Source organism: Hyla sarda, unplaced genomic scaffold (genome assembly GCF_029499605.1).
Source record: "Hyla sarda isolate aHylSar1 unplaced genomic scaffold, aHylSar1.hap1 scaffold_67, whole genome shotgun sequence".
NCBI classification, from domain to species: domain Eukaryota; kingdom Metazoa; phylum Chordata; class Amphibia; order Anura; family Hylidae; genus Hyla; species Hyla sarda.
The window spans coordinates 434,225-460,026 of NW_026610686.1; the positions used below are offsets into that span (position 1 = coordinate 434,225).

A 25,802-nucleotide genomic window follows, 5' to 3' on the forward strand; every position below is an offset into this window, starting at 1 on the left:
CTGGAGGTGGATCCTCTGTATCAGAGAGGGATTGGCGTGGACCGTGTCGGTGGACCGGTTCTAAGTTGCTACTGGTTTTCACCAGAGCCCGCCGCAAAGCGGGATGGTCTTGCAGCTGTGGTAGCAACCAGGTCGTATCCACCGGCAACGGCTCAACCTCGCTGACTGCTGAGATAGGCGCGGTACAAGGGATAAGGCAAGAGCAAGGTCGGATGTAGAAGAAGGTCAGGGCAGGCAGCAAGGATCGTAGTCAGGGGCAACGGCAGGAGGTCTGGAACACTGGCTAGGAACACACAAAGGAAACGCTTTCACTGGAACAATGGCAACAAGATCCGGCGAGGAAGTGCAGGGGAAGTGAGGTATAAGTAGGGAAGTGCACAGGTGAACACACTAATTAGAACCAGGCGCCAATCAGTGGCGCACCGGCCCTTTAAATCGCAGAGAGCCGGCGCGTGCGCCAGGACAGAACAGAAGGGGAACGAGTCTGGTAAACGGGCCGGGATGCGAACCGCGAGCGGGCGCGTCCCGCATCGCGAATCGCATCCCAGCTAGAGACATTATCGCAGCGCTCCCGGTCAGCGGGTCTGACCGGGGCGCTGCGAACAGGAGAACGCCGCGAGCGCTCCGGGGAGGAGCGTGGACCCGGAGCGCTCGGCGTAACAGAAGCTTTACATGCTGCCGCGGCTGAACTGTAAATTCTTTTCCGAGACCCTTCAGCTCTTTTATCCATCTGATCCCTCAATAAAGATGATTCATCAGACGGGAACATAGATTTTTTAGATAGTCTAGTCTTCTTTTCAGGTTTCAGCCACTCCGCTTCCATAAGGGGGTCCAGCAAGGGTTGTCCTGAAAAGGATAGAGAGGAAGATTGGGGAAAATAAAAAAGAGATTCCTTTTTGGGCAAATTATCTTCGCGTGGCTCTCCTTCCATTGTCTTTTTAACAGATTTAATCAATGAATTAGTCTTGTCTTTATTGAAAAGATAATAATCATCAGGGGTCCCCATTTCAGCCAAGTCTAGAGAAGAGGAGGAGGACTCTAACTCCCCTTCAGATGCAGAAGAGGAGTCAGAGGATGATACTGGAGAGATGTGGCGCTTGGATTTGGATGGTTTGCGTTTGTCTGAAATGTCTGATAACACAGACTGGAACTGAACCAGGTGAGAAGCTGTTTAGCTTCAGACTGAAAAGAGCTGGAGGCTGGAGCATAATTAGAACAGACAGAGCGTATATCTGGTGAATACTCATCTGGTAGTGGCTGTGAACATTGAAGACATAACCTGTGGTGCTTCTGTCTCTTCCTCTTTTTAGATGAATGGGAATCCTGAGGTCTATCCATTCTGTGGAAGGAAAAACAAGGGCACAGAATAAGGATTTCTACCTTGAAAACAGGTATATACATAAAGGGAGGAGTGAACCAGACCCCCAGAGGGAAAAAACAACAATAATGACCGATTGTCCTAGGTCCAAGAGGTTCATGTGCCCATAAAACACTTAGACCTACCTGAGAGCTGGCAGATTAGCGCACCTGGCACAGGCTGGACTGAATTCCAACCACTGCTAGGACTAAATAACCGAGGACCGGAAGTAGAAACCTGAGAGAGCAATATCCGCAAGTAGGGAAAAACAACCTACCTTGCGGCACTCTCATATGTCCGCGGTCCTGGACTTCGGAAGCGCCTCACAGTTCGCGCATGCGCACTGTGACATAGTTCAGGTCGAGGGTGCTGGGTGGCGAGAACCCGGAAGTCGCGGCCGCCGCAGCATGGGCGCTCTCCCGGAGAAGAGGCCGAGGATGTGGCAAGTGGACACCGGAGCCCCGATACCAAGCCCCAATGACCACCGCCTAGGTTTAAAATGCCCCACATGTTTCTTCCGACTGGAAGAGGAACATGGATCCCAAAGTATGCTGGAGGTCTGAGGACTCCCAGACAGAGCCAGCATAGCATATCCCGGCAGAGATAAATACCTAAAAGAAAAAAGATCATAGAAAGTCCGTAGGACAGAAGAAAAAAACACGTGTGTCCTGTTCTCTGGGGGTTATTTATGGGAATGGATACCCAGGCTGGGCTACTTCTGGTTAATTGCTTAATTGTTTAATTACTCTTGTAATTTTGTAACCGAACAAAATCAACGACATCCTTTTTCAAAGTTGGCCACCAGTAATGTCTTTTTTTTTTTTTTTTAAACTTTGTTTATTGAGTTTTCACATTATATAAATAAAGAGAACCAAGTAATGCGAAAAAGTAGCGGTATACGTCCACCAGTAATGTCTTGATATGAGCTGTAGACTCTTACGAATACCAGGATGGCCGGCCAAAAGAGAAGAGTGTCCCCATTTCAAGACTCTGAGTTTCATACGAGGTCATACGTAAGTTTTTCCAGGAGGCAGGTGTTGGAGACTTAAAGATATAATACAATAATACCGGCGCTAATGTAAACAATTATTTATTGATTAATAAATTGTGGACAAAAACGAATAAAATCAATTAAAAAGAACGATAAAATATTTGTCCTGTATACATGGAAATTTTTTTCTTGTTAAAAATTATAATCTCCTGCAGCTCTGGTGGTGTCCTCCTAGGGAAAGGTACAGTGGTCCCTCAACATACGATGGTAATTTGTTCCAAACAAGCCATCGTTTGTCGAATCCATCGTATGTTGAGGGATTCGTGCAATGTAAAGTATAGGAAGCTGTACTCACCTGTCCCCGCCGCTCTGGACCGCGTCCCGCCGCTCCTTATGGTGTCCCCGCCGCTCCCGATGGTCTCCCTGGGCCTCTGCTGGGCTCTCCTGGTCTTCTCCGGTCCTCCGCTGTCTTCTCCGGTCCTCCGCTGTCTTCTCCAGTCCTCCGCTGTCTTCTCCGGTCCTCTGCTGTCTTCTCCGGTCCTCCGCTGTCTTCTCCAGTCCTCCGCTGTCTTCTCCGGTCCTCTGCTGTCTTCTCCGGTCCTCCGCTGTCTTCTCCAGTCCTCCGCTGTCTTCTCTGGTCCTCTGCTGTCTTCTCCGGTCCTCCGCTGTCTTCTCCGGTCCTCTGCTGTCTTCTCCGGCCCTCCGCTGTCTTCTCCGGTATCCGCTATCTTCTCCGGTCCTCCGCTGTCTTCTCCGGTCCTCTGCTGTCTTCTCCGGTCCTCCGCTGTCTTCTCCGGTCTCCGCTGTCTTCTCCGGTCCTCTGCTGTCTTCTCCGGTCCTCTCCTGGTCTTCTCTGGTCCTCCGCTGTCTTCTCCGGTCCTCTTCTGTCTTCTCCGGTCCTCCGCTGTCTTCTCCGGTCCTCCGCTGTCTTCTCCGGTCCTCCGCTGTCTTCTCCGGTCCTCCGCTGTCTTCTCCGGCCCTCTTCTGTCTTCTTCGGTCCTCTGCTGTCTTCTCCGGTCCTCCGCTGTCTTCTCCGGTCCTCCGCTGTCTTCTCCGGTCCTCCGCTGTCTTCTCCGGTCCTCCGCTGTCTTCTCCGATCTTCTCCGGTCCTCCGCTGTCTTCTCCGGTCCTCCGCTGTCTTCTCCGGTCTCCGTTGTCTTCTCCGGTCCTCTGCTGTCTTCTCCGGCCTTACTGGGCCTATGTAGCGACGTCATTATGCCGCTGCGTACGCCGTTCCTTTTGGATGACGTGCGCAGCAGCGTATTGACATCACCGGAAGACCAGCGCTGGAACTAAAGGGCACCCCGGAGCATCGTGGAGGAGTAAGTAATACTTACCGCACCACACGGGGAAACTTAAGCTGCTATCCAGCAGCAGCTTAAGCATTTGGCACTGCCGGATAGCACTTAATGCGATGGCCCCGACATAAAAAAGCATCGTATGTCGATTTGATCATAAGTCGGGGCCATCGTAGGTCGGGGGGTCACTGTATTAATCTCGGAGCTGCTGAGGAGAAGTGAGAAAACTTCGTTGACACATATTAGATATATATACATATAAGCTTGTTCTCGTACCTAATTGCCGGGGAGATGGCGAAGTAGTTGCCACAAGCGCTTGGATGAAGCAACAGTGTCAAAGGGGGTAACAGTATCTTTTGGATCTATGGGTGTTCAAAACAAGATGCTTATACAATTGTTACGCTTTCTGTATCTATAAGGTATCAATTCAGAGAGATGTTACCTTTAGATCTTTAGATGAGTTTTTCTGCGCACAACTTGCGGCGTGATAGAGGAGGACTGTGAGCCGGGGATCTGAGCGAAAAAGAGTGAGTACGTATATGGGAAAAACGTTGGAATCAGCTTAGTAAAAGAATATAGTGGTCCCTCAACATATGATGGTAATCCGCTCCAAATGGACCATCGTTTGTTGAAACCATCGTATGTTGAGGGATCCGTGCAATGTAAAGTATAGGACAGTGGTCTACAACCTGGGGACCTCCAGATGTTGCAAAACTACAACACCCAGCATGCCCGGACAGCCGTTGGCTGTCCGGGCATGCTGGGTGTTGTAGTTTTGCAACATCTGGAGGTCCGCAGGTTGAAGACCACTGGTATTGGAGGTTATACTCACGTGTCCGCGCTGCTCCGGACCGTCACCGCTCGTCACCGCTGCCCTGGATGTCGCCGTCCATCGCTGTCGCCGCGTCCCCGAGGTGTCCCCGACGCTCCAGTAAGGCCTCTGCTTCCCCGGCATCCGCACTCTCCATCGCCACCATCACGTCGCTACACACGCCGCTCCTATTGGATGAGGGGACGGCGTGCACAGCGACGCGATGACGACGATGGAGAGCGCCAACGATGCAGGGGATCCCGAAGAGGACGCGCCGGAGCCCCGAGGACAGGTAAGTGATCGTCAGCGGACCACACGGGGCACCGTAAACGGCTAACCGGGGGCAGCTGAAGCAGTCTGCGCTGAGGGATAGCCATTTATGCGATGGCCCCGACATACAAAAGCATCGTATGTTGATGCTGCCTCTGAGAGGCCATCGCATGCTGAAATTATCGTATGTTGGGGCCATCGTAGGTCGAGGGGTCACTGTACTTATTTTCTTACTTTTGCCGCTTGGTAGGGTAAGGAAGTGTCCGTTTTAATGAATGTGGTACGAATCGCTGCTGCAGGTGAGATATTCTGCAGTTTGTAGCTACAATAGGTATGATGGTACTTATAGAGAAAATTTGTTGAGCGCCCTGAAATTCTCCGATAAATGACAACTTATTTGTATCCTGTTGTATTGATTTGAAAAAAAATGCAATAATACAATGCTGATGCGCTAGTTGCAATAGTCTGCAGCCGCACTAATGTGCTCCTGTTTGAAAGCGATGTGGGAGAGTTACTCTCTTTAAATAATACCTTGCAGTATTCTAGCAGGTGGGTGTCCTGTTTGGGGTAAGAGGGGGCACCTTGTGTAGAATCCTGGGGTGTCATCACCTTCCTCCGGTGTATCCTGTTGGCTCCGGTGTAACGGTCTAGGAGACAACCCCGGCCGGTGGCGTCTCTACTAGATCCCGTTACAGCTGCACGATCAGAGAAAGGGAAAAAATTCCAAATTCGCGCCGCTAGAGTGACATCACTACAAGTCCAGAGAATGACCAAAAAAGGCTCCAACGCGTTTCAGGAACTCACTGTTTCCTTCATCAGGGAGTGCCTCTTGGTCAGCGATTCCTTCTATTATATATCTAGAGAAAGAAAGGAAGGCGCCTCATGTGCGGGATCAGTAGATCTTGCAGGTGGGGGTAGGGGACGGTGATTCCCAAGCCGCTTACCAAAGTTTGTTGTGCGCCCACACACAACAAGGTTAAGAGCAGAAGAGATATGGAAGAAGGTCCACTGCAGCCCTCCTGGGTGAGAGTAAAATCAAAAACGAATGACCAGGGAGTCAGGAGTTTATCTGGCACAGAGAGGAACCATCAGGCAGCCAAGTAAAATCAATGGATTTATTAGATGCAACGCGTTTCGCTGCGCATGCGCAGCTTCATCAGGCATGACAAGGGAAGGCTGGTAACAGATATATATACCTCCAGGAATTAACCATTAGAGTGCTTTTTGAAAGAGTTGTTACATAGAATTACAAATCCATGTGACAATGTATGAAAAAAGTATATAAATAAATATAAATAGACAAACAAAAATCACAAAAATAATAATAAAACAGCAATATAAAAGCACAATGCAATCCTATAAACATATATATATATATATATATATATATATATATATATATATAATATAATTATCGCATGTGGTGTGAATATAACACCACAAGCGACTCAAGAAGTTACACCGCTTAGTCACCGGTGCGGCATTCAACAACACAAGTTGGATATTATTTCGAAAGATGTATATGGTATAAAGAGTTATGTATGTTAATTCAAAGGATAAAAAAAATATTTTAATTGTATATCGCTGCCTTATTAAAATAAAATAAAAAATAAATAATAAATAAATGACAGTGCGGTAAACCAAATCGCAACTGACCAAAAGGGAATGTATGAACACTACTTGGAAAAAAGATGAACTAGAATGACTAGTGCGGTATTGAATACAGCACCCGGCGAAAACGCAGGGTGTGAATATTCGTACAAAGATCCAAATTTACAAACAATAAATAAATAAAAAAAATATATATATATATACAAAAGTATTTATATGTAGAAAGGAAAGGAAAATAAACAAAACTTAGATAATAAAACATAAGGAATAATAGATACACAGTGGGGCGCTCCAGGGTGAACAGTACAGAAGGAACGAAGAAAAATCAAGGTATAATATTTAGGAGATTGATCCATAAGAAAAAATGGGAAATTTTTAAACCCCAAGTTATCAAATTATTTAACTGTATCGATACATTCATTAAAACCTTGAGGGTGCAAAGTATGTAGTTTGTGAATCCAGAAGGATTCACGATTGTTTAATCTTTGTATTCTGTTAGGTAAATAAATGGGGATAGTTTCTAAAATAATTCATTTCAAAGTTTCGGTGTTTTTTTGATGATGAAGAGTGAAGTGTCGGGACAAACTATGCAACAAAAAAACATGTTTTATGTTCCATCTGTGTTTGTTCATCCTGGAGCGCACCATTTGTGTGGTACGGCCAACGTATTGGCGGTCGCAACCACAGGTTAATAGATAGATAGCAAAAGTGGTGTCGCAATTTAATGAATCCTTTATTTTAAATGTTTGTTGTGTAAAAAAGGAAGAAAAAGTATCAGTAAAAAATCAGTTTTTTACACAACAAACATTTAAAATAAAGAATTCATTAAATTGCGACACCACTTTTGCTATCTATCTATTAACCTGTGGTTGCGACCGCCAATACGTTGGCCGTACCATACAAACGGTGCGCTCCAGGATGAACAAACACAGATGGAACATAAAACATGTTTTTTTGTTGCATAGTTTGTCCCGACACTTCACTCTTCATCATCAAAAAAACACCGAAACTTTAAAATTAATTATTTTAGAAACTATCCCCATTTATTTACCTAACAGAATACAAAGATTAAACAATCGTGAATCCTTCTGGATTCACAAACTACATACTTTGCACCCTCAAGGTTTTAATGAATGTATCGATACAGTTAAATAATTTGATAACTTGGGGTTTAAAAATTTCCCATTTTTTCTTATGGATCAATCTCCTAAATATTATACCTTGATTTTTCTTCGTTCCTTCTGTGCTGTTCACCCTGGAGCGCCCCACTGTGTATCTATTATTCCTTATGTTTTATTATCTAAGTTTTGTTTATTTTCCTTTCCTTTCTACATATAAATACTTTTGTATATATATATATATTTTTTTTTTATTTATTTATTGTTTGTAAATTTGGATCTTTGTACGAATATTCACACCCTGCGTTTTCACCGGGTGCTGTATTCAATACCGCACTAGTCATTCTAGTTCATCTTTTTTCCAAGTAGTGTTCATACATTCCCTTTTGGTCAGTTGCGATTTGGTTTACCGCACTGTCATTTATTTATTACTTATTTTTTATTTTAATAAGGCAGCAATATACAATTAAAAAAATTTTTTTTTATCCTTTGAATTAACATACATAACTCTTTATACCATATACATCTTTCGAAATAATATCCAATTTGTGTTGTTGAATGCCGCACCGGTGACTAAGCGGTGTAACTTCTTGAGTCGCTTGTGGTGTTATATTCACACCACATGCGATAATTATATTATATATATATATATATATATATATATATATATATATATGTTTATAGGATTGCATTGTGCTTTTATATTGCTGTTTTATTATTATTTTTGTGATTTTTGTTTGTCTATTTATATTTATTTATATTTATTTATATACTTTTTTCATACATTGTCACATGGATATGTAATTCTATGTAACAACTCTTTCAAAAAGCACTCTAATGGTTAATTCCTGGAGGTATATATATCTGTTACCAGCCTTCCCTTGTCATGCCTGATGAAGCTGCGCATGCGCAGCGAAACGCGTTGCATCTAATAAATCCATTGATTTTACTTGGCTGCCTGATGGTTCCTCTCTTCGCCAGATAAACTCCTGACTCCCTGGTCATTCGTTTTGGATTTTTCTCTTATATATCGGCAGCTGCCTAGTTAATTGAGTGATACAGATGCCTTGAATTCCATTAATGAGGTTAAAGTACTAAGTAGGATTCTGTGTTTTGCAGGGGGCCACCATACTTTAGAGAAATCCAAAGAGTCCCATTTCCATATTTAACCCTTTATGGGCTATGGTGTCAAGGGAGAAGATCCACCGGGTTTCTGCTCGGGACATTTGGGAGATGTAGTCCCCTCCTCTCCAGTGGGGTGTAATCTGTTCAATGGCATAAAACATCGATCCTTTCATATTGGATTTTTGCATCATTTTGAAGTGGTTGGATAGTGGATGACCTTCATATCCCCAATTTATATTGTACAGATGCTCTGAAATTCTATGATGCATTAGTCTCTTGGTTTTCCCGACGTATAGTTTTTCACATGGGCATTTGATTATGTAAATGACCCTTTTCGATTTGCAATGCAAAAAATGTTTTATATTGAATTCATTTTTTTGGTGAAAAAAGGAATAAATTGGTTCCCTATTTTTGGTGTTGTTGCATGCTTTGTATTTTTTGCACGGGAAAAATCCTTTTTTCTCCCCTAGTGTGGTGGTTTTTGACCTAATGGTATCGGAGCTATTAGTGTGAACTTTTATTTTTCCATTTTTTTTACCTTTTGTGGATTTTTTACACTAGGTGCAATAAAATTACCAATGTTTTGTGCTTTTTTGAACACAAATCTTGGATATTTTGATAGCATACCCCCTATGATTTTATCATTTTTAAGTATGTCCCAGTGATTGGTTACAGTTTTTTTTTTACTTACTTCTTTGTTGGCTGAATGTAGTGATAAGTGGGATAGTTATCTCCATAGGTTTATTTTGAGTATTTTTCTCTATAGGTTTGGGGAAGATGTATTCAACATTGTCGGCACTTTTTTGGTGCACCAATAGTTTTTTTCTGTCTATAATCGCTATTTCTTCTTTGATCTTTTACTTTCTTCATACCCCGAATAACTGGGTGCGAATCTGGTCCCCATCGCGGTCCCCCACTTCTGGATAAAAAACTGTTCCTCATATTTTAAAAAAATTGTGTTCAAGAATAAATTGAATACAGTCTCCTATAAAGTTCACTTGTGCTTAGGGGATTTCGTTGTCGAGTTTAAAAAAATGTTCTGCAGCTTCCTTTCCCTTTTGATGTTCGATGATTGTGTACAGGGAGGTGACATCTAGGGTCCCCAGGATGTAATTTTCTTCCCACTTTACGCACTGCGCAAGATTTTTTTACATCAACTACGTTTTCTCACTTCTCCTCAGCAGCTCCGAGCCTAATACCTTTCCCTAGGAGGACACCACCAGAGCTGCAGGAGATTATCAATTTTTACAAGAAAAAAATTTCCTTGTATACAGAACAAATATTTTATCGTTCTTTTTAATTGATTTTATTTGTTTTTGTCCACTATTTATTAATCAATAAATAATTGTTTACATTAGTGGTGGTATTATTGTATTATCTTTTAATTTCAGTAACCCATTTATGGAAAACAGGGATCCGTAATTAGTACCTGGCAGCTTAATACTAGAACTGTTTAGTGGAAGCACTGGTATATATATATATATATATATATATATGTATATATATATATATATACACACACATGATGTTGAAGACTTGCTGGTGCTGTAGAAATGAGACGCTCCGGCGGGATAATATGCTGTGGAAGAGATTCACCATCGTGCACATCTGAAGACCTGGAGAGAGCGTCAGCATGGATATTCTTTTCTGCAGGACGGAAGTGGATGAAGAAGTTGAACCTGGAGAAAAACAAAGACCATCGGGCCTGTCGTGGGTTGAGACGATGACCTGACTGAAGATAAAGCAGATTCTTGTGCTCTGAATAAATTGTGACGGGAAGTACTGAACCTTCCAGGAGGTGACGCCATTCTTCTAAGGCCAGATTGATGGCTAAGAGCTCGCGATCTCTGATGGTATAGTTTCTCTCAGCAGGGGAGAAGGTTTTAGAGAAAAATCCACAGGTTAAAGTTCTCCCTTTAGTAGACTTTTGTGTTAAGACTGCCCCAGCTCCTGCTGAGGAAGCATCCACTTCCAAGAAGAATGGCTTGTTAGGATCAGGTCTGGATAAAACAGGAGCAGAAGCTAAGGCGGACTTCAACTGTTTGAAAGCTTCTTCAGCCTCTGATGTCCACGCCCTTGGATTAGCCGTCTTTTTGGTAAGGGAGACGATGGGAGCTACCAAAGTGGAGAAATGAGGTATAAATTGCCAATAGTGTTGGCAAAACCAAGGAAGCGCTGGGTCGCTTTCAAACCAGACGGTTGAGGCCAGTCTAGAACAGCGGACAACTTGTTGGGATCCATCTGGAGACCTTCACTTGTAACAATATAGCCCAAGAAAGGAAGACTGTTTTTTTCAAAAGTGCATTTTTCCAATTTGGCATAGAGATGATTTTCCCGGAGACGCTGTAAGACTTGGCGGAGATGAGAGCGATGAGATTGAGGATTGGGCAAATAGATGAGTATGTCATCCAAATAGACTACGACACAGGTGTATAGAAGATCTTGGAAAATTTCATTAACAAACTCCTGAAAGACTGCTGGAGCATTACAGAGTCCAAATGGCATGACAAGATACTCGAAATGTCCATCACGGGTATTAAATGCAGTCTTCCATTCGTCCCCTTTACGGATGTGAATCAAACTATATGCCCCACACAGATCAAGTTTTGAGAAGATTTTAGCACCTCTCAGGCGATCAATTAATTCCGAGATTAGAGGTAGTGGATAACGGTTCTTTACAGTAATTTTATTTAACCCACGATAGTCGATACAAGGTCACAAAGAAACCGTCTTCTCAACGAAGAAGAACCCAGCCCCAGCAGGAAAGGAGGACTTCCTGATAAACCCCTTCCGAAGATTTTCTTGGATATAGTCTGCCATGGCCTGGGTTTCTGGAACAGACAAGTTGTAAATTCTGCCTCTGGGAGGAGTGGTGCCGGGCAGTAAATCTATAGGGCAATCGTAGGGACGGTGTGGAGACAATACTTCAGCTTGCTTTTTGCTGAAAACATCTGCAAAGTCCTGGAGGAAAGAAGGCAGACCAGGCAAGGGTCTAGAAGTCGGTTTCAGCTTAGTAACACGTACATGGATACAGTGGCTGTTACAATGTGGACCCCAGCTTAGAACTTCTCCAGTTTTCCAATCCAGCTGTGGGGATGGAGCTGTAACCAAGGTAGACCAAGCAGGAGAGGAGAAGTACAGTATGGGAGTACGTAGAAGGACAAGTTCTCCTTATATGAGACTCCAACCTCCATAGACAGGGGTTCTGTGCGGTATAGCACGGTACAGTACAGTCTTTCTCACTTTACCATAGAGATGTACAGGGGTTTCAGAAAGCGGGCACATGTAGACGATACTTATGCACAAGCAAAACGTCAATAAAGTTTCCCGCAGAGCCAGAGTCCAGGAAGGCCAGAACGGAGATGATCTCTTTGGAGGGCAGAAGATGCTGAACCGTCATATTTAAGCGTGGAGAGGAGGAATTCACACCTAGGGAGGCCTCTCCTACAAACCCTGGGTGCGAGCGTTTCCCTGTGGCTGAGGACGCAGAGGACAGTCCTTAAGGAAGTGGTCTGCACTGGCGCAGTAAAGAAAGATTTTCGGTTCGTCGGCGAGTCCTTTCCAGCGGGGTCAAGCGAGACCGATCCACCTGCATAGCCTCCACTGCGGGAGGCAGCTAAGAAGATTGCGGTGGTTGCTGGAAGACTGGCGCCAGCCGAGGAAAGCGCAGAGGTTGTGCAGAGAAACGGATATCGATCTAGGATGCCGATTGTATAAGTTCGTTCAAGGTAGACGGCAATTCCCGGGCAGCGAGGACATCCTTAATTTGACCTGATAATCCTCTCTTGAAGGTAGCGCAGAGAGCTTCATTATCCAGGACAACTCCGATGCCAGGGTTCGGAAACGGATGGCATACTCGCCCACAGTGGAATTGCCCTGAGAAAGATTGAGCAGAGCCGTCTCAGTGGAGGGAGCTCGAGCAGGTTCCTCAAAGACAGTGCGGAATTCGGTCAGGATTGCCTGGAGATTAGTGGTGACAACATCTCTGTGATCCCACAGCGGGGTTGCCCAGGCCAAAGCCCTTCCAGACAGGAGACTAATGACGAAAGCTACCTTTGCATGTTCTGTGGACAACTGGTCCGCCATGAGTTCTATGTGCATGGAGCACTGCGTCACAAAACCACGACAGGACTTGGAATCCCCCTCATATTTCTCTGGCAGCGACAAACAGAGTTTGGTTCCTGAAGAGGCTGTACTGGAGCTGGAGGAGGAGGCTGAGGTTGTGGCAGTTGCTGCTGTGCAGAAAGCAACTTCTGGATCATGGCGGTTAGCTGGTTAACCCCTTAAGGACGGCGGGCATATCCCACGCCTGTGGGAATTCCAGTCCCCGCCGCTCACCGGGCAGGAACCGGACCAGGGTGACTGCTGATATCTATCAGCAGGCACCCCGTGCAAACCCCTGGGGGGGTCCCGAGACCCCCTGATGTCACCGCAAATCATCGGTCAATTCAGACCAACGATTTGCAGCTTTACCGGGTCTCTGGTGACCCGGAAAAAGGGTGAATGGGGCTGTCGGATACAGCCCCATTCACCCTTACCCAGCAGGAGTGAGGTGGCACGGGTGCAGCCTCACGGTCATGTGATTGATCGGTCGGAATGACCGAGCAATCACGACCCTGCTGTGCGGCGATCGGGATGGCGAAGATGGCGGAGATCGGCGCCAGCGGGGGTCTCCTACCTTGCCCTGGTCCGATAGGGGGTCCCCTTGGGATCGGTGGTGGCGACAGGAGCAGCAGGATTGGTCCTGGCGGCAGGATACAGCTGCAGCGGTCCCGGTGGCAGGATACAGCAGGAGGTGAGGCCTGTTCACCTCCTGCTGTTGCTTAGCAACAACCCGCAGCATGCACAGCCAAAGGGCATAGTGGGAGTTGTAGTTTGCAACAGCTGGATTTCTAACTACAACTCCCAGCATGCCCTTTGGTAGTCTGTGCATGCTGGGGGTTGTAGTTATGCAACAGCTGGATGCACATTTTTTCTATGAAAAAGTGTGCAGCCATCTGTTGCATAACTACAACTCCCAGTATGCACAGACTAGCAAAGGGCATGCTGGGAGTTGTAGCAGTGTGCCTCCATCTGTTGCAAAACTACAACTCCCAGCATGCCCTTCGACTGTCAATGCATGCTGATTGTTGCAGTTTTGCAACAGCTGGAGACACATTTGTTGTGAAACCGAATTTATTACCTAACTCAGTGTGTTGCAACCAGTGTGCCTCCAGCTGTTGCAAAAATACAACTCCCAACATGCACTGAGAGACTGTACGTGCTGGGAGTTCTAATTTTGCAACAGCTGGAGGCACACTGGTTGCGAAACACTGAGTTAAGTAACAAACTCTGTGTTTCGCAACCAATGTGCTGTTGCATAACTACAACTCCCAGCATGTATGGTCTCTCAGTGCTTGCTGGGAGTTGTAGTTTTGGAACAGCTGGAGGTGTCCCCCCCCATGTGAATTTACAGGGTACATTGTACATTCACTCGGGCGGAGGTTTACAGTGAGTTCTGCTGCAAGTTTGAGATGCGGCAAATTTTCCGCCGCAGCTAAAACTCCCAGCGAGAAACTCATTGTAAACCTCTGCCCGTGTGAATGTACCCTAAAAACACTACACTACACTACACTACACTTACACAATAAAGGGTAAAACACTACATATACACATACCCCTACACAGTCCCCCTCCCCCCCCCCCCCAATAAAAAAAAAACGTATTGTACGGCAGTGTTTCCAAAACGGAGCCTCCAGCTGTTGAAAAACAACATCAAGGCATGCCGGGAGTTTTGCAACAGCTGTAGGCACCCTGTTTGGGAAACGCTGTATTTTTGTGGCGGATTCATATCCCCAATTTAGTCCTCAAATGCGCATGGCGCTCTCTCACTTCGGAGCCCTGTCATATTTCAAGGAAACAGTTTAGGGCCACATATGGGATATTTCCATACTCGGGAGAAATTGCACTACAAATTTTGGGGGGGCTTTTTCTCCTTTTACCCCTTATAAAAAGGTAAAGTTGGGGTCTACACCAGCACGTTAAAAAAGTTATTTTTACACTAACATGCTGGTGTTGCCCTATACTTTTAATTTTCACAAGCGGTAAAAGGAAAAAAAGACCCCCAAAATTTGTATCGCAATTTCTCCTGAGTACGGAAATACCCCATATGTGGGCGTAAAATGCTCTGCGGGCGTGCAACAAGGCTCAGGAGTGAGAGCGCACTATGTACATTTGAGGCCTAAACTGGTGATTTGCACAGGGGTGGCTGCTGGTTACAGCGATTCTGACATAAACGCAAAAAAATAAATACCCACATGTGACCCCATTTCGTAAACTACACCCCTCATGGAATGTAACAAGGGGTATAGTGAGAATTTACACCCCACGGGTGTCTGACAGATTTTTGGAACAGTGAAAATGAAGAATGTAATTTATATATGCACAGACCACTGTTCCAAAGATCTGTCAAACGCCAGTGGGGTGTAAATTCTCACTTGACCCCTTGTTACGTGCCTTGAGGGGTGTAGTTTCATAAATAGTATGCCATGTGTTTGTTTTTTTTGCTGTTCTGGCACCATAGGGGCTTCCTAAATGCGACATGTCCCCAAAAAACATTTCAGCAAAATTCGCTTTCCAAAAGCCAAATGTCACTCCTCTTCTGAGCCCTCTAGTGCACCCACAGATCACTTTACATTCACATATGAGGTATTTCCTTACTCGAGAGAAATGGGGTTTCAAATTTTGGGGGACATTTTCACCTATTACTCCTTTTGAAAATGAAAAATTTGGGGTAACATCAACATTTTAGGGAAAAAAATAAAATTTTCATCCAACTTAATTGAAAATTCGTCAAACACCTGTGGGGTGTTAAGGCTCACTGTACCCCTTATTACGTTCCTTGAGGGGTGTAGTTTCCAAAATGGTATGCCATGTGGGGTGTTGTTTGCTGTTCTGGCACCATGGGGGCTTCCTAAATGGGACATGCCCCCCAAAGACCCTTTCAGCAGAATTCGCTCTTTAAAATCCCCTTGTCGCTCCTTCCCTTCTGAGCCCTCTACTGCACCCGCCGAACACTTGACATCCACATATGAGGTATTTCCTCACTCAAGAGAAATCGGGTAACAAACTTTGGGGGGCTTTTTCTCCTTTTACCCCTTGTAAAAATGAAAAATATGGGTTTACAAGAACATGTTAGTGTAAAAAATGCAGATTTTGATTTTTCTCCTCCATTTTTCTGCGATTCTTGTGAAACACCTAAAGGGTTAACAAACTTTATGGATGTCATTTTGAATACTATGAGGGAAGCAGTTTCTATAATGGGGTCATTTATGGGGTATTTCTCAAAGAAAGGCCCCTCAAATCCACTTCAAACTTTACTGGTCCCTGAAAAATTCAGATTTTGACATTTTCGTGAAAAATTGCTGCAGAACTTTGAATCCTCTGATGTCTTCAAAAAGTAAAAACACGTCAACTGTACGATGTCAACATAGAGTAGACATATTGTATATGTGAATCAATGTATCATTTATTTGGGATATCCATTTTCCTTGTAAGCAGAGAGCTACAAAGTTAGAAAAATGCAACATTATCCAAATGTTCATGAAATTTGGGGATTTTTCACCAAAAAAGGATGCAAATAACGATGAAAATTTACCACTAACATAAAGTAGAATATGTCATGAAAAAACTGTCTTGGAATCAAAATGAAAGGTAAAAGCATCAGAGTTATTAATGCTTAAAGTGACAGTGGTCAGATTTGCAAAAAATGCTCCCGTCCTTAGGGTTAAAATGAGCTCCGTCCCCAAGGGTTTAAGGTAAAAAAAAAAAATGGGTCCATCCTTAATGGGTTAATATTTGGTTGCACATCCTTTGGAAAAAAATAAGTGAAATCAGTGTCTTCCTATAAGCATCAATAAGCTTCTTACACCTCTCAGCCGGAATGTTGGACCACTCTTCCTATAACCATCAATAAGCTTCTTACACCTCTCAGCCGGAATGTTGGACCACTCTTCCTATAACCATCAATAAGCTTCTTACACCTCTCAGCCGGAATGTTGGACCACTCTTCCTATAACCATCAATAAGCTTCTTACACCTCTCAGCCGGAATGTTGGAGCACTCTTCCTATAACCATCAATAAGCTTCTTACACCTCTAAGCTGGAATGTTGGACCACTCTTCCTATAAGCATCAATAAGCTTCTTACACCTCTCAGCCGGAATGTTGGACCACTCTTCCTATAACCATCAATAAGCTTCTTACACCTCTCAGCCGGAATGTTGGACCACTCTTCCTATAAGCATCAATAAGCTTCTTACACCTCTCATCCGGAATGTTGGACCACTCTTCCTATAACTATCAATAAGCTCCTTACACCTCTCAGCCGGAATGTTGGACCGCTCTTCCTATAAGCATCAATAAGCTTCTTACACCTCTCAGCCGGAATGTTGGACCACTCTTCCTATAACCATCAATAAGCTTCTTACACCTCTCAGCCGGAATGTTGGAGCACTCTTCCTATAACCATCAATAAGCTTCTTACACCTCTCAGCCGGAATGTTGGACCACTCTTCCTATAACCATCAATAAGCTTCTTACACCTCTCATCCGGAATGTTGGACCACTCTTCCTATAACTATCAATAAGCTCCTTACACCTCTCAGCCGGAATGTTGGACCGCTCTTCCTATAAGCATCAATAAGCTTCTTACACCTCTCAGCCGGAATGTTGGACCACTCTTCCTATAACCATCAATAAGCTTCTTACACCTCTCAGCCGGAATGTTGGACCACTCTTCCTTTACAAACTGCTCCCGGTCTCTTATTGGACGGCGCCTTTTCCCAACAGTAATTATAAGATCTCTCCACAGGTGATCAATGGGATTTAGATCTGGACTCATTGCTGACACTTCAGAACTCTCCAGCGCTTTGTTGTCATCCATTTCTGGGGCTTTTTGATGTATGTTTGGGGTCATTGTCCTGCTGGAAGACCCAAGATCTCGGACACAAACCCAGCTTTCTGACACTGGGCTGTACAGTGCGACCCAAAATCCATTGGTAATCCTCAGATTTCATGATGTCTTGTACACATTCAAGGCCCCCAGTGCCAGAGGCAGCAAAACAACCCAAAACATCACTGACCTCCACCATATGTCACTGTAGGTACTGTGCTCTTTTCTTTGTAGGCCTCATTACGTTTTTGGTAAACAGTAGAATGATTTGCTTTACCAAAAAGATCTATCTTGGTCTCATCTGTCCACAAGACGTTTTCCCAGAAGGATTTTGGTTACTCAAGTTCATTTTGGTAAAATGTAGTCTTGGTTTTTTATGTCTCTGTGTCAGCAGTGGGGTCCTCGTGGGTCTCCTCCATAGTGGGGTCCTCCTGGGTCTCCTCCACAGTGGGGTCCTCCTGGGTCTCCTCCATAGTGGGGTCCTCCTGGGTCTCTTCCATAGTGGGGTCCTCCTGGGTCTCCCCCATAGTGGGGTCCTCCTGGGTCTCCCCCATAGTGGGGTCCTCCTGGGTCTCCTCCATAGTGGGGACCTCCTGGGTCTCCTCCATAGTGGGGTCCTCCTGGGTCTCCTCCATAGTGGGGACCTCCTGGGTCTCCTCCATAGTGGGGTCCTCCTGGGTCTCCTACATAGTGGGGTCCTCCTGGGTCTCCTCCATAGTGGGGTCCTCCTGGGTCTCCTCCATAGTGGGGTCCTCCTGGGTCTCCCCCATAGTGGGGTCCTCCTGGGTCTCCCCCATAGTGGGGTCCTCCTGGGTCTCCTCCATAGTGGGGTCCTCCTGGGTCTCCCCCATAGTGGGGTCCTCCTGGGTCTCCCCCATAGTGGGGTCCTCCTGGGTCTCCTCCATAGTGGGATCCTCCTGGGTCTCCCCCATAGTGGGGTCCTCCTGGGTCTCCTCCATAGTGGGGACCTCCTGGGTCTCCTCCATAGTGGGGTCCTCCTGGGTCTCCTCCATAGTGGGGTCCTCCTGGGTCTCCTCCATAGTGGGGTCCTCCTGGGTCTCCTCCATAGTGGGGACCTCCTGGGTCTCCTCCATAGTGGGGTCCTCCTGGGTCTCCTCCATAGTGGGGTCCTCCTGGGTCTCCTCCATAGCGGGGTCCTCCTGGGTCTCCTCCATAGCGGGGTCCTCCTGGGTCTCCTCCATAGCGGGGTCCTCCTGGGTCTCCTCCATAGCGGGGACCTCCTGGGTCTCCTCCATAGCGGGGTCCTCCTGGGTCTCCCCCATAGCGGGGTCCTCCTGGGTCTCCCCCATAGCGGGGTCCTCCTGGGTCTCCTCCATAGCGGGGTCCTCCTGGGTCTCCCCCATAGCGGGGTCCTCCTGGGTCTCCCCCATAGTGGGGTCCTCCTGGGTCTCCTCCATAGTGGGGTCCTCCTGGGTCTCCCCCATAGTGGGGTCCTCCTGGGTCTCCCCCATAGTGGGGTCCTCCTGGGTCTCCCCCATAGTGGGGTCCTCCTGGGTCTCCTCCATAGTGGGGTCCTCCTGGGTCTCCCCCATAGTGGGGTCCTCCTGGGTCTCCCCCGAAGTGGGGTCCTCCTGGGTCTCCTCCATAGTGGGATCCTCCTGGGTCTCCTCCATAGTGGGGTCCTCCTGGGTCTCCTCCATAGTGGGGACCTCCTGGGTCTCCTCCATAGTGGGGTCCTCCTGGGTCTCCTCCATAGTGGGGTCCTCCTGGGTCTCCTTCATAGCGTTTCATATAAATGTGGACGGATAGTTCACGCTGACACTGATGCTCCCTGAGCCTGGAGGACAGCTTGAATATCTTTGGAACTTGTTTGGGGCTGCTTATCCACCATCCGGGCTATCCTGCGGTGACAGCTTTCATACATTTTTCTCTTCCGTCCACGCCCACGGAGATTATCTACAGGGCCATGGGGTGTAAACTTCTTGATAATGTTGCGCACTGTGGACAAAGACAAATCTAGATCTCTGGTTCAGAGTTCAGTGGATGGTCCCTATGTAGATGGTCTCTTCTTCTCCCTGTGAATCTTCAGGTTCAGAGTTCAGTGGATGGTCCCTATGTAGATGGTCTCTTCTTCTTCTTGTGGATCTTCAGGTTCAGAGTTCAGTGGATGGTCCCTATGTAGATGGTCTCTTCTTCTCCCTGTGAATCTTCAGGTTCAGAGTTCAGTGGATGGTCCCTATGTAGATGGTCTCTTCTCCTTCTTGTGGATCTGTAGGTTCAGAGGTCAGTTGTAGATCTCTATGTAGATGGTCTCTTCTTCTCCCTGTGAATCTTCAGGTTCAGAGTTCAGTGGATGGTCCCTATGTAGATGGTCTCTTCTTTCTGTGTATCTGCAGGTTCAGAGCTCAGTGGTTGCAGATTCCTCTCCCTTCCCCTAAGTTCTCTGCTGTCTTTCTGGGTCTCTGTCTCCCTCCTCCATCTCTTGGATTTATCACCAGCCACATGAGAATATCATTGACTTGTAAGGACCACAGAGGCCTCTACAGAACTCAGGAGGTGACCACACAGAAGCAGGAGACCGGCAAAGTAATGCAGGTCAGACTACACAGTTTGTTTGCAGTCTGTTACCATGGAAATGTATAACTCTGCACATCGCTTCTCGGCCTTTTGGCTAAGATCAAGTGTAGTATCTGTTCTTATCAGTGGTTTGGTCTTCACCATTGATGCAGGATGGATGCTGCATGGAAGGAGCAGGTGTACCGGGCGTTCCGGGGCTGGTTCTGAGGAATCAGCTCGACGGCTGTCCTGATGTGACCTGTTTCCTCCGGGTCTCGCCATGAGGTAGAGGGGTGTAGAGATGAGGTACGTCTGTGCCTCAGGGAGTGGTGACCCTGAGGTGCCGAAACTCCCTGGGTGTTATAACTCACTGAGTGAACGCACTGCACCATACACTCTTCACCTTGTGGCACTCACCCTTTGTATCCCGGCCTTCTGGCTAGGATCGGGGAAATTTTTATAGATCTGGCCGGAGGATCGGGCAGTATATCTGCACTCGTCCACTTATTTTTTATTTTTGTATGTCACTGTGCCACGTTTCGTGTTTTCCTTTGTACACAGGATTGTCAGGATGCAGTGGCCCTTCTGGGTGTCCCTCCTGGTGGTCTAGGGGAGTTGTGTGTGGCCATTTGGTTCCTCACCTCCCTGCAAGCCCTGGACATCTTGGCTTCGGTCAAGATACCATCAGTATACGGCTCCTTGGCTGATACCTTGGTTGAAGCCAGGAGCATTTTCAGCCCCTTAGTAGCTTCGGCGAAAAGGGGCATCGAACCTGGATCCTTGCAGGTGCCTTTTGGCCCGGAGGTGAAGGGTAGGTTTGTTGGGGGGCCTCTCTCCTGTTGGAGAAGGGCTTAGCGATAGACCGAATCTAGAGATGAGTGAACTTACAGTAAATTCGATTAGTCACGAACTTCTCGGCTCGACAGTTGATCCTGCGTAAATTAGTTCAGCCTTTCAGGTGCTCCGGTGGGCTGGAAAAGGTGGACACATTCCTAGGAAAGAGTCTCCTAGGACTGTATCCACCTTTTCCAGCCCACTGGAGCACCTGAAAGCTGAACTCATTTACGCAGGAAAAGTCATCAACTGCCGAGCCGAGAAGTTCGTGACGAATCAAATTTACTGTAAGTTCGCTCATCTCTAACCGAATCCTTTATGCTCGTTTTTTAGTGTGACACGTTTGCACTTTTTCTTGCACTTTGGGTGATAGAGAAAAAAAAAAAGTATAACTCTGCACAGGAGCTGTATACACCACATAGTAAATATTAGATGCATTAAAGGCTCAGTTCAGTTTTATTTGTTTTCCAATATGTAGCATCCAGACTACTGGTGATTATACTTATATATCATTATATCATATGGGGCCCCTCTCCTCCGCTGGCATTTCTGCTGTGTGGCCCCATGTCTCTGAGGATCCTGCTACTCATCACATTGTTATGTAAGCGATTACACCAGTGAAGCCCCTGAGTCTTGTCTCCTCGCGGTCCCTGGTGTCAGCAGAATCATGTCCGTATATAATATATACAGCTCCGAGTCTCCCACGGTCCCTGAAAGGATTGAGATCCACCTGTCCCCCCCGCTGCATCGCTGGAGCCCCCGGGGAAGACTCGCAAATTCCTTGGTGGCAGCTACTGATAATATATCCTACATAGTATAATAATACACAGTAATAATATAAATATGATAATAACATAATACACTGTAATGATATAATACACAGTAATAATATAATACATAGTAATAATATACAGTAATAATATAATACATAGTAATAATATAATACATAGTAATAACATAATACATAGAAATAATATACTATACAGTAATAATGTAAAACATAGTAATATAATAAACAGTAATAATATAATACACAGTAATAATATAAATATGATAATAATAACATAATACACCGTAATGATATAATACACAGTAATAATATAATACATAGTAATAATATAATATACAATAATAATATACATAATAATGATATAATACACAGTAATAATATAATACATAGTAATAATATAATATACAATAATAATATACATAATAATGATATAATACACAGTAATAATATAATACATAGTAATAATATAATATACAGTAATAATATAATACATAGTAATAACATAATACATAGTAATAATATACTATACAGTAATAATGTAATACATAGTAATATAATAAACAGTAAAATATAATACATAGTAATATAATAAACAGTAATAATGATATAATATATAGTAATAAAATAATACATGGTAATAATAATTTAATACATTGTAATAATATAATATTTAGTAATAATATAATACATAGTAATAATATACTACATAATAATAATATAATACACGGTAATAACATAATGCCTAGTAATAATATACTACATAGTAATAAAATAATACATAGTAATAAAATAATAAATACAGTAAGAATAATATAATACCTAGTAATAACATAATACACAGTAACAATATAATACCTAGAAATAATAATATAATACATAGTAATCGGTCTATAACATACAGCATGGCTGAGAAAAAACAAACATACTGGGTGTAGTACAGAGCCCCCCTCCAGTGTAGTACAGAGCGTACCTCCCCAGTGTAGTACAGAGTGCACCCTCCCCAGTGTAGTACAGAGCGCACCTCCCCAGTGTAGTAGAGAGCCCCCCTCCAGTGTAGTACAGAGCGCACCTCCCCAGTGTAGTACAGAGCGCACCTCCCCAGTGTAGTACAGAGCGCACCTCCCCAGTGTAGTAGAGAGCGCACCTTCCCAGTGTAGTACAGAGCACTCCCCAGTGTAGTACAGAGCGCACCTCCCCAGTGTAGTACAGAGCGCACCTCCCCAGTGTAGTACAGAGCGCACCCCCCCAGTGTAGTACAGAGCGCACCTCCCCAGTGTAGTACAGAGCGCACCTCCCCAGTGTAGTACAGAGCGCACCTCCCCAGTGTAGTACAGAGCACTGTCACGATTCGGCTAGCTGGATGTGGATCCTCTGTGTCAGCGAGGGATTGGCGTGGACCGCGTCGGTGGACCGGTTCTAAGATGCTACTGGTATTCACCAGAGCCCGCCGCAAAGCGGGATGGTCTTGCTGCGGCGGTAGCAACCAGGTCGCATCCACCGGCAACGGCTCAACCTCGCTGACTGCTGAGAAGGCGTGGGACAGAAGGACTAGGCAGAGGCAAGGTCAGACGTAGCAGAAGGTCGGGGCAGGCGGCAAGGTTCGTAGTCAATGTGGATAGCAGAAGATCTGGAACACAGGCTTTGGACAATACTAAACGCTTTCACTGGAACAAGGCAACAAAATCCGGCAAGGGAGTGCCGGGGAAGTGAGGTAATATAGCCAGGGAGCAGGTGAAGCTAATTAGGCTGATTGGGCCACGCACCAATCATTGGTGCACTGGCCCTTTAAATCTTAGAGAGCTGGCGCGCGCGCGCCCTAAGGAGCGGAGCCGCGCGCGCCAGGACATGACAGCCGGGGGCCGGGACAGGTGAGTGACTTGGGATGCGATTCGCGAGCGGGCGCGTCCCGCTATGCGAATCGCATCCCCGCCGGCAATGTCAGTGCAGCGCTCCCGGTCAGCGGGTCTGACCGGGGCTCTGCAGAGAGAGAAACGCCGCGAGCGCTCCGGGGAGGAGCAGGGACCCGGAGCGCTCGGCGTAACAGTACCCCCCCCTTATATCTCCCCCTTTTTTTGTCCGGCAATTGCTTCACGTGGGATGAGGACACTGGGAGCGATTGTAGGGTTTCCTCATCAATATCCGGCAGTTCAGCAGGAGTGGGAATGGGGAGGGGGGGCAGAGGGTGAAGCTTGGCACGGGGCAGAGTGTTACCAGGACAGGGGCTATGAGGAGGCAAAGTATAGTCCTGATAGGCTTTGGGGAGACCAGGTGTAGGAGGAGGCACCGAGGCTTGCCTGACGGGACTGGGAGGAGACATGAGGCATTTCTTGGGGCAGGCAGGGCCCCAATTCTTGATCTCCCCAGTGGTCCAGTCAAGGGTGTGAGAATGATGCTGGAGCCATGGCAGACCGAGGAGGACTTCAGAGGTACAGTTGGGAAGGACGAACAATTCAATCTTTTCGTGATGGGGTCCAATGCACATTACGAGGGGTTCTGTGCATTAACGCACGGTGCAGTCCAATTTAACTCCGTTGACCGAGGAAATGTAGAGCGGCTTGGCGAGACGGGTCACTGGGATGCAGAACTTATTCACCAAAGAGTCCAGAATAAAATTTCCAGAGGCACCAGAGTCCAAGCAGGCCATGGCTGAGAAGGAGGAGTTGGCAGAAGGAGAAATCCGCACGGGCACCGTGAGACGTGGAGAAGCAGACTTCGTACCCACGTGAGCTAGGTGCGTGCGTGCGTTTCCTAGACGTGGAGGACGAATAGGGCAATCCACCAGGAAATGTTCGGTACTAGCGCAGTACAGACATAAATTTTTATCCCTACGGCGAGTCCTCTCTTCATGGGTCAGGCGAGACCGATCCACTTGCATAGCCTCCTCGGCAGGAGGCACAGGCGTAGATTGCAAAGGATACTGTGGGAGAGGTGCCCAGAGATGTAGGTCTTTTTCCTGGCGGAGCTCCTGGTGTCTCTCAGAAAAACGCATGTCAATGCGGGTGGCCAAATGGATAAATTCATGCAGGTTGGCAGGAATCTCTCGTGCGGCCAGCACATCTTTGATGTTACTGGATAGGCCTTTTTTTAAAGGTCGCGCAGAGAGCCTCGTTGTTCCAAGATAATTCAGAGGCGAGGGTACAAAATTGGATGGTGTACTCGCCTACTGAAGAATTACCCTGGACCAGGTTCAGCAAGGCAGTCTCAGCAGAAGAAGCTCGGGCTGGTTCCTCGAAGACACTACGGACTTCAGCGAAGAAGGACTGGACTGTGGCTGTGGCAGGATCATTGCGGTCCCAGAGCGGTGTGGCCCAAGACAAGGCCTTTCCAGACAGAAGACTCACTACGAACGCCACCTTAGACCGTTCTGTAGGAAATTGGTCCGACAACATCTCCATATGTAGGGAACATTGCGACAAGAAGCCACGGCAGAGTCTAGAGTCCCCATCAAATTTGTCCGGCAGGGACAAGCGGAGGCTAGGAGCGGCCACTCGCTGCGGAGGAGGTGCAGGAGCTGGCGGAGGAGATGGTTGCTGCTGTAGCAGTGGCAGAAGTTGCTGTAACGTGGCGGTCAACTGCGACAGCTGCTGTCCTTGTTGGGCGATTTGCTGCGATTGCTGAGCGACCACCGTGGATAGGTCAGCGAGACTTGGCAGCGGGACCTCAGCGGGATCCATGGCCGGATCTACTGTCACGATTCGGCTAGCTGGATGTGGATCCTCTGTGTCAGCTAGGGATTGGCGTGGACCGTGTCGGTGGACCGGTTCTAAGATGCTACTGGCACCTCGCCAGTGTAGTACAGAGCGCACCTCCCCAGTGTAGTACAGAGCGCACCTCCCCAGTGTAGTACAGAGCGCACCTCCCCAGTGTAGTAGAGAGCGCACCTCCCGAGTGTAGTACAGAGCGCACCTCCCCAGTGTAGTAGAGAGCGCACCTCCCCAGTGTAGTAGAGAGCGCACCTCCCCAGTGTAGTACAGAGTGCACCTCCCCAGTGTAGTACAGAGCCCCCCTCCAGTGTAGTACAGAGCGCACCTCCCCAGTGTAGTAGAGAGCGCACCTCCCCAGTGTAGTACAGAGTGCACCTCCCCAGTGTAGTACAGAGCGCACCTCCCCAGTGTAGTACAGAGCGCACCTCCCCAGTGTAGTACAGAG

The 25,802-nt window shown here is 46.5% G+C and overlaps 1 pseudogene; it reads left to right on the forward strand.

Annotated features, from left to right (window-relative positions):
• Window positions 1-20,124: 20,124 nt before the first annotated feature.
• Window positions 20,125-20,216, forward strand: LOC130343149 (U2 spliceosomal RNA; annotated as a pseudogene).
• Window positions 20,217-25,802: the final 5,586 nt, after the last annotated feature.